At 41.1% G+C, this 13,829-nt stretch overlaps 1 protein-coding gene across 1 annotated transcript in view; it reads left to right on the top strand.

Annotated features, from left to right (window-relative positions):
- The first annotated feature begins 3,249 nt into the window (after positions 1 to 3,249).
- LOC122171839 (myelin basic protein) overlaps positions 3,250 to 13,829 on the top strand; it is a 106,111-nt gene continuing 95,531 nt past the window's right edge. Inside the window, exon 1 of the mRNA XM_042839617.1 lies at positions 3,250 to 3,347. The gene's annotated coding sequence lies outside the window, so the exon portion shown is untranslated. The remainder of the gene's footprint in view (positions 3,348 to 13,829) is intronic.

The following is a 13,829-nucleotide window of genomic DNA, read 5'->3' as shown; positions in this document are numbered from 1 at the left end:
TTTCTGCCTATTTGGTAGAGATCTCTAAATGGCCACCACAGCCATACAGAAATTCTCAGCAACCAATTTTGGGATTTGACAATGACTAAAGCATAGCTCCCAGTCAGTGACAGAACTCTGCTTCTGTATATAGGTGTTCTGTTGGAGATTACTCAAATAGGCAATCACAGAGCTGACATTTTTATACTGAAATTTGCTTGCAAAAACTCATTCTAGTTCAGCTTATAGAAGTATTCTTAGCATTGTGTTACTATTTTCAAACTGTTTCAAATCTGTTTTTGTATCAAATTTTGTTTCAAATACAAAGTGGATTTATGAAATACAGCGACCTTGCAGGTCTTCAGAACTAATATTCAATTATAAGACGTAAATGAAGGAGTTATCACCCAGAGTTCACTGAAGGTTCATTCATGAAAAATTTTACTTGAGATCATAATTGGATACAGATATATATCCTCCACACTTAATGCTTGGTGTGGTGAATCTTGCATCAGCAATCACCATTGTCTCACTGATGGCTGGTTCCTCCTTATAGCATTTTTCCATTTGCTATTTTCAGTTTTTGAATAGCCATTCTTCATCTTAATTAAATAACATTCTAGAATTTTAATTAAATCGTTCTTTGAGTTTATCCAATAGTGATCTCATTACCCATTATCAGGCTTTAATACTCGAACTATAGTTTCCCTGTGAAGTCTAATATGTTGGCCAACCAGGTCAATTGTTCCTCATTAGTAGTAATAAATGGCTAATTCAAGTACAAAAACATAAATAAATGTTATGCAAATTCTGCTTTCATTCCATTCCCACTTCTTCACTTGTGGAAAGGAAACTTGACCCAAGCAATTTTTACCAGACTAATCTCTATGGGATTTCACTAACAAAAAAGATTAATTTCCCTGTCTCACCAATCTTTACCACTTCTGTTTATTCGGGTAGAGCTCTCAATAGAGGACAAGCACCTCATAGAACAGAGGTGAAATAATGTGGGGAAATATTTTTTAAAATGTGATATTTTTCTATTCTTCATGCAATAGGAAATAAACAGAATAAATGGCACTGACTTTGTGGGCACGGACATATAAGTACTGCTGCTGAGTATGCATACACACATGCTTTCTTCATGAACTTTTCAGGAGCTGATACTCGTTAGTAGCAGAATCATAAGGGAAAAATCAGGATGTCTAAAGCTGTAGCTACAAATGCAGCCCAATGACTCTAGTGTTCTTGCAGAAGTATAACTTTAATGAGTGTGTATACATCTGCCTACATGCCACGAATTCCAAGAGAAATAAGGGAAGCTGCAATCTGAAAAGCAGTGTGATGTTCAACGTATTAAGAGAGCTGGTGCAGGCATGCCATATCACAGCTGTAAAAAGGCAAGGATTTTTCAAAAAAATATTTTTTTTTTCCACATGTGATACGACAACCCACAACACTCTGCAACTGCAGCCCTCCTCCCACCTTTAGGCCTCAGTAAGGTAAATGTGCGTAACTGCGTAGGCTCTTTGCTATGACTTTATAATTTATTGTCTTAGAGTGTTGTCAAATGAGAATTTGGATTTAACTTTACATTCAGATTTTATACAATAAGGGCAGAGGTGTTTATTTGAGGACTGAAATTCAGCATTGCCTTTCAAAGTTGATAAACGTCTGTTTAAAGATATGACAAATATGAACAATTATCCTTTAAAACTATGCATAAAGCCTAACTGTCCAACTCCTTTAACATGCCCCTCAAATTTCCATGAGAAGAAAGTGATATTCTTCACAACTGAAGGAGTGTGGGGAAAGAGAGCAACTCAAAGTAGTGTTGCCCATCCTTTAAATATGGAATTCCCAGACTTTTGAGCATGCATACTGCTGATATTCCATCTATACTTTTCATCTGCAATCCTTCCTTATACCTATGATTATTTTTTTTAACCTCATACTTCTGTGTTCTTAGAGTTTAGGATTCAGTTTGGTAGCCTTCATATTTACAGTAATAAAGGCACACACTGCAAACTTCTCACTGTGAGGCATTGCTTGTAGGAAGTTCCCTTCATACAGTGAAAATATTTATCTAAATGACTGCCCATCTGTAAGAGCCTACAGTTTATAAAGTGGCCAAAAATATTGTCTAAAACCTCCTCCATCTTCATAGATGAGAAGCAAGCCAAAAAATATTTGCATACTGAGGAATTAGTGGGTAGTTAACATAATAACTCTCCGTCTGCTGAGGCTTAAACATGATGTGCTTGACAGGCGCAATAGATAAATAGAGAAATCACAATGAGCCCCCCCTAACAAAGACTTGTTTAAAAAAATAAAAGTAAAAAAAAAAATTAAAATGGCAAAAAAAGCCCTATGTATAAATTTACTTCCTATTTTTGCAGAAGTAATCTGTAATATGAAGTATATGTATATATATTTAACACTTGCACAGGATGGAAACAAACATGACTTGTCTAAGACACTCACTGATGTGAACTTCCCTCCCAAATTCAGGTGAAATTAAAAGGGTAGTTTCTCTTTCTTCTAGGATACCGAGCACCCTGAGGGTTCATGCTTTCAAACCTCTCCCCACAAACATGCCCTAAGTTTGACTGTGACACCAAGCCACGGGCCAGGCAGGTTTTACCACTGGGAGGTGAGGCCTGGTGAGGCAGAAAGTTACGCCAACGGTCTGTTTGACCAGGCACAGCATGGAGTTACATTTGGTGGCACACGACTTTGATTTTTCTCCGTGAGGCTAACTGCCGTGAGTGAGGGGTACCCAGGGCTGTCACACCGCAAAGGGCAGCAAGCTGGCAGGCGGCCGCTACTAGCCTCCCGCATCCTGAGACAGGAACTCCCACACCCCAGGGGAAAGTCGGAGCCCTAGGGGCAACTCCGTGCCTCCCCGCGGGGCTGAAGAGGCTCATCCGCCCCGGCTCCTCCCGACGGAGCGAGCTGCGGGGCACGGCGGTGCTCCCTCTCGCTGCCTCTTCCTGGTCGGAGACTGCCGTGCACGGCGGGGAGCGGCGCTGCAGCCGCCGGGACGCACCTCCGGCACAGGTAGCGGGGGCTGCGGCCGGAGAACCGAGCTGAGCGAGGGAAGGGAGAGAGGGAGAGGGGCAAGGAGGCGGCGAGACGGTGACCCGCAGGCACGACACCGGAGCGCCAGCAGCGAGCGGGAGGAGTCGCTTCGGACGGAAGGGAGCCGCACGCTGCGGAGCGCGGCGCGTATCACTTCTCTCGGCCGCCAGCCTTCCCCCTGCCGCCAGGAGAGAGTGGCTGCCCGCCCGCCCGCACCCCATCTGCCCCCGCCCGCGGCGGATGCAGCGCGCAGCCCCCGGAGCGCCTCAAGCCAGAAAGAGACGCCGGTGCGTTCCCGTTTACTGCTTCGCTTAGGTTTATTATTGCTTTTCCTTCCGGCGGCGAGTTGCGGGAGGTGGTGCGCTGGGGGGAGCGGACCGAGAGGCTCCCCCGGGGCGGTTTGAGCAGCGTTTTGACTTGCTGCTGTTCACCGCGAGCCCGGCTGAGCGCAGGAGGGGCGGGCGGTGCCGCGGGACACCCGGGGTGTAGCGCAGCGCAGGTGGCTCCGGCACAGCAGGTGGCTCCGGGCTGCCCGCCCGCGGGACAGGTACGCGGGGATGGCCGCCGGGCGCGGCGCGGGGCTGCTCCCCGGGCGTGGGGCTGCTCCCCATGCGGGGGCCGTGCGTTACACAACCAGCCCGGGGAGGGGGGAACGCGTCCCGGCCGGCAGTGGGAGGCCCTCGCTCGGCTCCGTGGGCTTCCGGTTTCACATCGCGGCCGTACCCGGAGTTCTGCAGCTTGACAGCGAACTTCTGCTTTTTAACGTTAACCCCTCAAAGGCGAGCTGCTCGGCAGGCGCCGGCGGCGGGTCGAGGAGCCGGGCAGGTGCTGGCCGTGGGGCCGGTGCTCACGTCTCTCGCCCTTCTGGCCCGGTGTCTTTTAAATGATCGTTATATGTATGTATATACTTTTTTAAGCTGCCGTACCCTTGGTGTGCTGAGGCCGTGCGATTTCTACGTAGGGTTTGGCAGTGTTTAGAATAAGTGTTATCAGCGTGTTTGTGGTGCTGCCGGCTGCTGGGTTACCAGACTGCGGTTTTGGGGTGTTTTGTTCTGTTAGTATGTACGTGGGGACTGGTGGAAAATCGCTCTGTGGTTTATCCTGGAAGGAATGTAAACGCTTGTCTTTGTAGTTTGGAATAGGTTATTCATGCCAGTATTTCTTGTGAGCATCATATTGATCCCTCAGAGTACTGGGGCTGCATTTGGACTGCGTTGGTTTTTGTAAAAGAACGAGGAAGCAATGAAATGGTATGATGAAATTACAGCATTTGAAAATGCTGGAAGCATTCTTGTTGAGGAACTGATATTTTCCCTCTTCTTGTTTGGACCAGAACTGGGTCTCAAATGGGTGGGGCTAACAGAGTGTGTATAACACTTTTTTGTTTTTGCTGTGTGTTGTTTAGTTGTTTTTAAAATGCTGACATTGCGAAGTACAAGGCTGTACTTTTCGCAACCTATTCAGGTTGGAAAAGACCTCGGCCACCTCTACCATGCCCACTCTGGCACGTTCCTCAGTGCCACATCCACATGGTGCTTCAACACTTCCAGGGATGGTGACTCCCCCCCCTCCCTGGGCAGCCTGTGCGACTGCTTCATGGCTCTTTATGAGAAGAAATTTTTCCTATTATCCAACCTTTCCTAGTACACTCTCCTAATACACAACTGGAGCCTTGCTAGTTCCCAGGCAGATAGACTTAAACCATAAATTGTGAGGTGATGGTGTCTAAACTGTTGTCTGGAAGGATGACAAAGTGCTTGCTGTCATTCATGGTGAATAATAACAGAGCAGGAGAGCTGTCTTAAGGTTTGTGTTAATAATTTGTTGATTACTGCTGGCAGCTGAGCAGGAAATAGACTTTGATGGACTTGGAGCAGTCGATGATGACTGGTGTGAGCCTATCAAAGCTCTCGAGCATCATGGATTTTTTTACATTGGCTCTGCCTATATGCATTGTGAATTACTAAAAAAACACTATAGCAGGATATACAACAGCCTTCTGGAGCAGGCAAGAGCAGATGCCAGGGGAAGGCCATGCTAGGGGAAGGCTCACAGGGACCTCTGACCAGGCACTTGTGGCTCTGAAAGTCCCTTAGGTGAAGAGTTGTTGCCTTTGTATTGGACAAGTCTTAGTCTTTCTGTGGGAGGTTTGAACCCATTTAAGCTTCTAGTAAGAAAATAGGGAAGTACCTATTCCTATGAGGAAGTAAGCAGTATTACAAATGTTATAGATCAAATGGGACAGTTGAAAGTCAATTTCTGGTTAGTAAAATCCAGTGCATAGGAGTTATATTAATGCATATTAACTTACTGAAGAATGTTCACATATTGGGCTATGAGATTATCCATTTAAGATAAAGTTCGGTATTTATAGTAAACAACAATAAAAAGTAGTGTTATGCTCTTACAGTGCATTATAATGCAATGAATTCAAGTTTGTTCTCACTGAGCAGAGGATAAATTCAAAGTTATGTTATCTTTACTGGGTTTATACTAACTAGACAATTAAAAGCAGAACTTGAGCATTTACATCATTTTAAAACTGTATTGTACATTAACAACAAAAAAGGTACACAAACTTTTCAAGTCCCAGTTCTGATGATAATAACTATGAGTGAGATAGTGGGTACTTATAATGTGTCTGGTCATTATCATAGTGATAAACTTTGGTCCACCACAGACCTTTATAATAGGAATTTTAGGAACTTAAAAATTATTTTATGTTTTTAGTCACAGAATTTTGTGCATTCGTGAAAACTTTATTGACAATCTTGTTCTTGCATTGGGCTTTATTCTTCATTAACTTGTTCTCATACAACATCTAGATTTCTGGTCAGCTGAGGCCTTCCATCCTCTTGGAAGACAAACCTGTCAGGAGTACAATACCAGACTCAAGATATCCTGAACATACAGAGAAGAACAGTGTCTGCTTTCAAGGCATGGCAGCAAACAGGGCTTATCACTGATCACCTCGCAAATCAATAGCAGAACTAGGGCATGCTTCCGCTGCTTTCCAGCTTTCGCTGCTTTCTAGCTCTGAGAGTTGGAGAAGATGAGTGTTAGTGGGGCACTGGATTAAAAATGAACATGCATGGAATAGTGGTAGGCAGAAGAGCAGCTTGGCCTAGGGGAATGCCATTGAGCTCTGTGAGCACTGCTGGGAGAAACACAATGTGGAAAATTGATGCTTGTATTGCTGCATATGCACAAATTTCCCGATTGTTCTTTTTGTGATGTTTTTATTCAGTACTACATATAAATTATTCATAAGATTGAAATAGCCACTTCAGTTATTTATTCCATCAAATAGAACATGTCATTATAGTTTAGGCTCTAATTTTTCTGCTAAATGATTGTTATGACTAAAGAAACACTTTCATTATAAAATGTTGAGAGAATACAGGTTAAACTGAAACCCCCATCTTGTACTTGCTTGCAGCATAAATAGCAAAAGTTGTAAGTGTTCAGATGATACACTGCCCATTTTCTGTTTACTTCTTCCCTGCCAGAAGGCAGTGATGTGAAATAGATATCAGAAAGTTGAGCAATTTGATTCAAATTTTTACTAACCAAGACTAAACTGAGTTAATCTTGATGAATGCAAGAAATATTTAAATAGTCAGCAAAACATACTCAGGATTTATGTGGGTGAAACCTGGTGTTCCTTGCCATAGGCACTGGCAGCCTGTGTTTGACAAGGGAGGAGTCTAGAACGTTTGCAATTCAAGACTCCAATCTTGCATAGAGGTTTAAAGTATAAAGTCTATCACAGATTAAAGGATAGCACAGTTTTCTGGTGAGGTGCCCAGTCCCATGGTGATGTTACCTAAACACTGCTGGCAGCAGTAGGTCAACAATGTTTAGATGCAGTTTTGATACAGCCTACTGATACCACTGTATGAAACAGGAGTTTCCCTGCTTTCTTTAAAATACTCTGATGAAGATGGCAGGTGTAAAAGCTGATTCAGTGCTCCAGATTTGCTAGGTGCTACCAAAAAAATAAAAAAAACAACAAAACAAAAAGCCAGCAGAATGCCTTCATTTTTGAAGAAGGCTGAATTTATTTATGTATTTATTTATTTAAGTGTATAAAGTAGAAGTAACAACCAACGGAAGAAGGATCAGAAAAAGGATACATGCTCTAGTGCTTCACTGCTCAAATATCTGGAGTTTCAGACAGATAACTCTGGAATCTGGTACTGTATTTGCGTATTACTGCTATTAATAGCCATTTTCAGGGGCACCCAGCCTTCTGCATAAACTGCTTAATTTGAATCTAATTAGATATTGAGTGTAAAATAATCAAGTTAGTCTCTGAGAGACTAAACCAGTTGCTCCTGATGCCCGAGGCAGTCACTGGCTTCAGCAGAGTTTACATTATAACTGTATTACTGTACCCTTTGGTCATGGTTCTGGGTCTTGTGCTAATTGCTCCACAGGAAGATTGCTCCTTCCCTAAGGATCAAGTGAATGCTTCATTTGGACTAAGTGAGCCCAATATGGGGATCCTTATCAGGCAGTAAATTAAAATGGCAGAATAGAAATCTAGTTCTCCAGGGGTTTCGCCCACCCAAGAATTTAGACAAGATGTTCTTAATTATACTAAGCACTGTAGGATTAGCTATGGTTGAAAGGGATTGCATGAAACTTAACTGACATCCCTCCCACGGTGAGACAATGATAGCGTCTGATCTTCTGTACCCAGTGACTCTTAAATGAAGGGTCCATCACACCGTTTCAGTTGCTTGTTTTTGTTTTTGTTTTTAACTTAGTTGTCTCATACACATCATTCTTTTTTTTTTTTCTCTCTTTATTTCTCTAGTTATTTTCATGCATTAGAACATGCAAAACAATTTCTCTGTCCAGCCATCTAATTACCATTCAAATACCGAGCATAATCCCTGTTGAACCCACATGTGGGCTTTTGCAGAGTGAACAATTCTCATGTCTGTTACATAGATAATGCATAGCAATTTCATTAGCTTTTCTGAAGAACAAATTGTGCTCGTGTTTTCTTGCTCTCCCAGCTGTTTTCAGAGTTGTGTTTTGTCTGTTCTTTTTTACCCTTGAATTCCTGAAAATAGCAGTAACTCTCATTTTTGCTGACTACACCCCATCTTCTTCGAGAGGTTCGCAGGGACTCACCTGTGAAAAGTTGATCATAATGAGTTTAACTTTTCTTTAGGAATCAGTATACAACCTTCTGCTGTTTGCTTTAAAAGATTCGTAGTCTATTGAGAACAATCATTTGTGGCTGAAGCATTTCTAAGTAACTTATACTTAAACAGTTCCAGACCATAGTATTTGGATTTAAACATTTCGTGTTTCTCATATTCAGAAAATAAAGAATAAAATGTAATGCTTCTTGAAATGCTCATTTAAAAATAGTGGGAGAAATTTTTGGTTAATAAAGCAGAAACTTTTTTTTTTTTTTTTTTTTTTTTTTTTGAGGCTTCTTGCATGAGTTGAAGTGAGATCCCAGCTCTGCTGCTTGGAATAGCTATAAATCTTGGACAATTCCCAGGAAAGCCCACACAAAGGGCAAGTGAGAGAAAAACAAGAAATAACGTGGAAATTTCCAGCTATTTTCTTTCTTCTGTTCTGAAATGATTTTGAAATAACTCAGTAGATAAGTTAGGTTTCTGTATCTTTATTTCACTATCGATTTTTTTTTTCCCCTAAATTTTAGTGAAGTCTTCCAAAAGGGAGAAGCAAGTAAAGTAATAAATCTGAAAAGATTGCTCAACTCAGTCTTTCCCTCTCTGAAGTATGCTCAGACTGCACTGAAGGAGCAATAGTGGTTTGTCTGTTTTTTTTTTTTACTGTCTCCAATCAATGTATCAGCTGTAAGAAGTTTGCTTTGTGCATTGGAATGAAGCACACTTTCTTTTAAATTTTGCTCCAACATTTGCAAAATTTCTTAGTGTATTGTTCTAATCCTTAATGTGTCATTTCTTAAGCATTTCAGGGAAGCGTAAACATCTGGAAATGCTGAACTTCAATCCGTTCTACTGCAGATTGGAAACATTAACAGCTGAGAGAATCTAACAGCTAACTATTATGTTTTGAAAGTGAGAGGAAAACAAAGCAAATACACAGCAACAGATATTCCTAAAACTAACTTGGACTTGCAGTATATATATGTTTTAATATCTTTACCTAGTGCGTTATCTTCAGCTTCTGCTTAGTGTTGAAATCTTTGGGTCACATGTGCAACATGAAGATGTTTTTGTTCTTAGTGTTCTTTAGAAGTCAAAATTCAGGTAGTGCAATGCAGCTGGACGAGTTATAGCTGTCTTTGGAATTCAGTAACTTGAAAAAAAGTCTTGGCAGTTGGAAAGATCAGTATTAATAGGCACTCATAAAGCTCTTATGTTCTTTTAAGTTCTGCCTATGTATTGTTTCTAACCTTTGTACATGGTCTTAATGTTTGCTTTTAATCCTTGACTGTCTGGAAGCATTTCTTTAAGAATAAGGGAGAGGGAACATTGTCAAAAATACAAATGTTCTTGGCACTTGGCTACATTTTTCAGTTTGTTTTCTTGATCATAGTTTTGTGAATAGAGACAAGACCATGAAAAATAATGCCTATCTGCATTGGACTAGCTTAGGTTAAGCACTTGTATATTGCATCAACACCCTTACTTGAAAATATATGCGTTCCAAAGGTTTAGAAAGCCCTGAAAAACATCTGTTACATACTGGACAGGGACCAGACAACTTCTTCAGTTCTAAATTGGACCGTGAAGGTTAGGGCTTTTTCAGATTAGAAGTCATTGCTTCATGTTCAAAGGCCTTTCAGAGGACAGTGTGTAGTTGCTCCTGTTGTCTAAAGATTTACTGTCAGCTTTTTCTGGAAACATGTTGCCTATGTGCAGTGTGGCGGTAGGAAGCAGCATGGAGGTAAGTTCACCTTGGGACATAAAATGTTTTACTTGTAAACACATCACAGTAAAATCATAGTTTCCAGTGTAATAACTTCAGCCTGAAGTTCTCCTGTGCTTTCTACTTAGTATTCGTGTGCATACTTTTCTCCGTTAGTAAGATTTCTTGTACTGATGTAAGGTGGAGTCTTTATTTTCATCTTCCTATGATATTTTGAAGTAATTTAAGTTCAAATTTCTGTCACCATGTAGGAAGATTCACATCTATAACAGCAATTGCTCTTACCTAGCCAGATGCAAATTATTAAATATTGTCTTGGCCAAATTGGCACCTGATATTCCAGGCACATTGCTGAAGTATAAATTTAGATTGGTTATTTCTGATTGAGTAATGGAGGTGATCTTTATCCTCCAATTTTCTTCATTACCTATCTATCAGTATCACCTGCCTATTGTCTGCTACAACTGACTGATCTAATTCATTTCTCAGTCTTTGTATAGCTTGGGTTAGTGTCATACAGTCTGTATAGATATATATATGTATATATTTTTTTAATGCCGCAATTCTGTAGATCCCAGTGACAGCCACTATTGTACTCTAGCCTCAAAATCTGCACGTAAAGGTGACTGTCATCCATATACCTCTGATTCACTTTCATTTTCTTCTAACTAGTTTATTTAGAACTTTGGGTGGCTTTCCATGACACCCACTCCAAGAAGGTGCTCCTGGAGTTTGTGACAAATTCTCTGCATAACCTTGACTTAGCCAATCTAAGAAGAGACTCATCAGCTTCTGGAACCAAAGTTAAGTCCACAGCATGAAAGGCAGACCAAAAGATGCTGAACTATTGTGGAAGCAGTTTCTTGGTTATGATAGGTACAGGAAACACTCTATAAATGAGAAAAAATGGTAATATTGAAGATGGGAAGAACTTCTTCACATTTCTGAAGTCAGCATGAGTGTGAACTGTCCTTTTACTTTTCTGAAAGCAAAAAGAAAAGAGTGACGTTTTATTTGTGATTATTTCTTGGCTTGCAATATTTGCTGAAGTAGTTGGAACAGACTTGGAGGGAAACACACTTATCATTTACTTTGGCTCTTGTTGTGCCTTTTACTCTTGGACTCTCTCCCCAGATGGTAGAAATTAAGTGTATCAAGGGTCTTCTTGGTAGACAAACTGTGTAATCTGTAAACACATTAACTCCCTGGCTTGGTTTTTGTCATTTTTTACCTTTGCTATTACTTTGGCTTGACTTGTTTCTGAAGAAGTATAAGATTTTACATAGCTTTCACCAGCATAGTCTGAATCAGCACTGTTTGCCTGGAGGGCAAGCAATAAGTTGGCTTTGTTTTGTTCTTCAGAAAATCTTTCTTGTCCAATGGAAAAGAGCCTGTAATAGGATCACATGGGAAAGTTGTTGTAGTTATTGGGTTTTTTAAAAGGTATTTTAATAGGTGCTTTTCAACTGAATGCAGGATTGGTGATATAGAAAAGTTTGTCTGAAATCTTGGTTGACTGCTAGAGTAGATGAGTGGATTGTGAAATGTTCTTTTCTTCTCATCTCGTGGTTAAAAAAAAGCTTTATATGTGGAGATATTATGCTTATTTAAAAAAAACCATTCTAACTACTGAATCCCACAGCCTTCTTTAGTATGGTGAGAAACTGGGTTCTAAATAAAGGCTGTAGCCACAAGTAATAATTCTCTGTACCCCTGGAAAGTGTGCGGAGGGTTGGGAAATACTCTTCATTACTTGTAATTGGCCTTTTATTGTTAACAGCTTGTAAATTTCATCTCTTTGTGAGTAATATTTTGTCCTACTAATGAGCTTTAGTGGGAAGGCTGATACATGCCTCCTACAAATAGCATACAACAAAATACAGCAACAACAAAAGTATGTTCTTTGCCTTAATGCAGTTATCTGGTGCCATGCTGAGTGTCAGCATATTAAGAGTTCTTAACTGCATTTTTTGCTGAACCATAAAGGACTTTTGTAGCTGCCATGAAGCATATACTGTACCTGTAGTCTCTTCTTTATAATTAACTTTTGATTTTAGCTTTTTTTTTTTTCCTTTTGTAACTGCAGAGCTGCTGAGTGATTTTTTTTTTTGGGTTGTGTTCAGTTTTACTGACGCAGTGAACCAGGAAGCGTTACAGAGGTTTTGAAGGACTTATTCCAGTTAAATAAATACATGCATGGGCAGTTTTTGTCATCTGTGTAAGTGAATAAAACTTACAGTGAAGGTTTTTGAATTATACTGCTTGTATGTGGATTGTTTGTAATGCATCTGCTGTGGATGCTTGAAATTTCTCTTGTTTGCTTGGATGTATTGCGCATAAATGTGCATGCTGTGTATAGCATATTTACATAATTCCAGCATTGATTCACAGGACAATTTATTTTAGAAGAGACCTCAAGAGATCTTGGCCCACTTTCCTGCCTGAAGCAGGATCACATATACAAGATCAAGTCAAGTTACTGACGACATGTTGAGCTTGGGCATGGAAAGCTCCAAGGACAGAGATTCCACTGTGTTTCAGGGCTATCTCCTCCAATGCTTGATCATCCTCACAGTGATATTTTTTTTCATTTTATCTGATAAACATGTAGCAAGTATCTACCTAGCTATGGCTTACATTGTTCTCCACCTATGGAGGACTCTACCTTTGGTCTCTACCTTTTCAATAATCTACTCCTGGATATTGGAAAGTTGCTATTAAGTGCTTCAAAACCTTCTCCAAGCTGAACAATCCCTGCGTCTTCAGCCTTTCCTCATAGTCCTTATGGCCTTTCACTGACCTTGCTTCAGTTGGCTGATGCTTCAGATTGGGCCTTTGGAAGCAGACACCCTACTCCAGGTGCAGAGCCCCCATTGCTGCCAGTTGGGCTGCTCACTCATGTCTCACCTTCTATGTTCCAGGATTCCTGCATCCTTTTTGACAGAGCTGCTCAGTAGCAAGTCAGTTTTCAGCCGGTGTTTTCAAGGGGTTTTTGTCAGCCCCTTGCTCAAGCCTAAGCCATTCTGAAAGGCAGCCCTGTCCTTCAGTGCATCAGCTGCACCCCTAAGTACATATTTTCCCCAGACTTGCTGAGGATGTGTTCTTTAGCCTCTGCTGGGCTGCTGCTAAATATTTTAAAGATGGGTCAGGGAACCCTATCTGCTTGTAACCAGATTATGGGTGGAGTGTGAACCATTGATGACTACTATTTGAGCCTAATGATAGAGTTTTCCATATTGCCTAGTCGTCAGTCCATCTAGACTGCAACCTAGATCAGCTTAGATACGAATATGCTGAGGAGACAGATGGTGTTGACAGTCTTGCTGAAAGCAAGCTCGGTGACACCACTGCTTTCCTCTCATACACAAATCCTGTGATTTTATCATAGAGAGAAATTATAGTGGTCAGGCATGATATAATTTTGCTAGATCCGTGCTATTTCCAATCACCCACTTCTTAGGCCTAGAAATGGCATTCAGATGGACTTAGATCTGAACATAATGCAGGGAGAACCTGAGACACTGACTACCAGTGAAAGTGTTCTGGATTGTGATGCTTTCTTTCCCAATGACCCTTCAGAATTTGTAACCTGTGCGCAATGCTCTTCCTGCACTCTTTTTCTGGATAGTTGTTGTCCAGCTGTAGGTACTGAGTCACTTGTCACAGGATGGGGCATCTGAATCTTGGGAAAGTGGTGATGAATCCATTGGGACTTCATATGGCTTGAGGAAACACACTTGTTAGGAACAGGATGTTGCTGCTAGAGTGGTTCTTATTGCTTGCATATTTCATTTGCAAGAAAGGGGGGTGGAAGCAGAAGTGACAGTAAGTTTAATAACTATATTGGTTTGCACTGCTTATAGTCAGTGAGCTTTATCTTGGAT

Source organism: Centrocercus urophasianus, unplaced genomic scaffold, assembly GCF_019232065.1.
Source record: "Centrocercus urophasianus isolate 14NV4802_14NV808 unplaced genomic scaffold, USGS_Curo_1.0 seq_11, whole genome shotgun sequence".
NCBI classification, from domain to species: Eukaryota; Metazoa; Chordata; class Aves; order Galliformes; family Phasianidae; genus Centrocercus; species Centrocercus urophasianus.
This window is presented reverse-complemented; position numbering and strand designations above follow the sequence as displayed.